General features: G+C 36.0%; 1 pseudogene; it reads left to right on the top strand.

Annotated features, from left to right (window-relative positions):
• The first annotated feature begins 434 nt into the window (after positions 1 to 434).
• Positions 435 to 998, top strand: LOC145847555 (tumor necrosis factor alpha-induced protein 8 pseudogene; annotated as a pseudogene).
• The last annotated feature ends 531 nt before the right edge of the window (positions 999 to 1,529 follow it).

The raw sequence follows: 1,529 nt of genomic DNA, 5'->3' as shown, positions 1-1,529 counted from the left end.
ATATAATATACTAATATAACTATAGTATATTAGTAAACTAAAACTCTTGTGTGTAGCTTTTTTTTTTTTCTTATTTCTGTTTTTTTGTCAATTTCTAATTATTTGAATTTTGAGCTCCTTTCTCTAGCTTGCATTTTTTCAACTGAAAGCGCAGTGCATTACTGACTAAAACTAAAAACAGACTGCGGGTACCCTTTAGTAGCCCATAAAAAATAGCTCTTACTTAAGTGTAAATAAAAAAAAACAAATTTGAAAGCTAATTTCTAACTATATTTATAAACTTAATAGTACCATAAAAAAAAACTGTAAAAATGAACTATAATCTATAACTTCTAATATATTAAAAATTAAACATTTAACATCTTAACACTCAACATCTCTTTATTAACAGTTTATTTAACATCAACAGCTGCTTATAATTTCAAACAAACAAAATGGTGGAAGAAGCGAAATCGAGGAAGCTGCGCGTGCAGGTGCAGAAGAAGATCCTGACCAAGATGGCCTCCAAGCAGCTCTCCACGCTCCTCATCGACGAGAAGACCTCTGAGATGCTCGACGACCTGCACAAGATCCTCAAGGAGCATTTCGAGTGCCGGAAGCGGGCCGACAGGACGCGCAAGCACCTCATGAAGATCATGATCAAGATCGGGGTGCTGCACAAGAACCAGCAGTTCGACGAGGAGGAGCAGGAGGCGGCGCGGAGGCTGCAGAAGAAGACGAGGAGGGCCGCGCTGACGGTCGTGTCCTTCCGCGAGGTGGAGCACTCGCACGACGTCACGTACCTCGGCGAGCTGGTGCGCGAGATGCGCGAGTGCCTGCTCAAGCTGGCGGAGCGCCACCTGAAGGGCAAGACGAAGAGTCGCATCGACGAGGTGTGTGACGTGCTGGGGGACGTGAAGTTCCTGGGAGAGCTGTTCAGGGAGGACGGGAGGTACCGGGATCAGTTCGGGGGAATTTATTTGAACATAAAGTCGCTGATTGACAGCGGGAGCATCTGATGAACGTTTGTGGAATGACTTGAAGTTGTGTTGTTTTTATACGTTGGTTCGGTGTTTTTTTAACAGAAATTGTTAATTTTCACATTTTTGTTGGTTTATAAAGTGTAAGAATAATTTCAAATGTTGTGTTAAAACTGATGCTCATTTTTAAGCAATTATACCAATAAAATATGTTTAAATTAAATTTGAATCTATGATGTTTCTTTTGAGTGCATATTTTAATTTGAATTAAATATGAACCTGTGCAACAATCAAAAAATTTAAAAAAAAAATCTTTTTTTTATGTATAGGACTTTTATTACCTTTTATAATTATTAAAAGCTTTGTCTAGCAATATATTGTAATACTTAAAAAGCAAACAAAATTGATAATTATTACTTCTAAATGATTTTTATTAGCTTTTTTTACGTAATACTTGTTATGATTTTTAAAGTAAAACAATAAATTTTTACCGTTTTGATAACAAAAATATTCAAAAAAAAGTTTATAAAATGACTTTGAAAATTTATGTTTTGGTTAATTAATTTATTA

This window comes from Thalia democratica, unplaced genomic scaffold (genome assembly GCF_965202585.1).
Source record: "Thalia democratica unplaced genomic scaffold, ktThaDemo2.hap1.1 HAP1_SCAFFOLD_980, whole genome shotgun sequence".
Taxonomy (NCBI): domain Eukaryota; kingdom Metazoa; phylum Chordata; class Thaliacea; order Salpida; family Salpidae; genus Thalia; species Thalia democratica.
The sequence above is the reverse complement of the archived record's forward strand: the minus strand, read 5'-3'. Positions and strand labels throughout refer to the sequence as shown.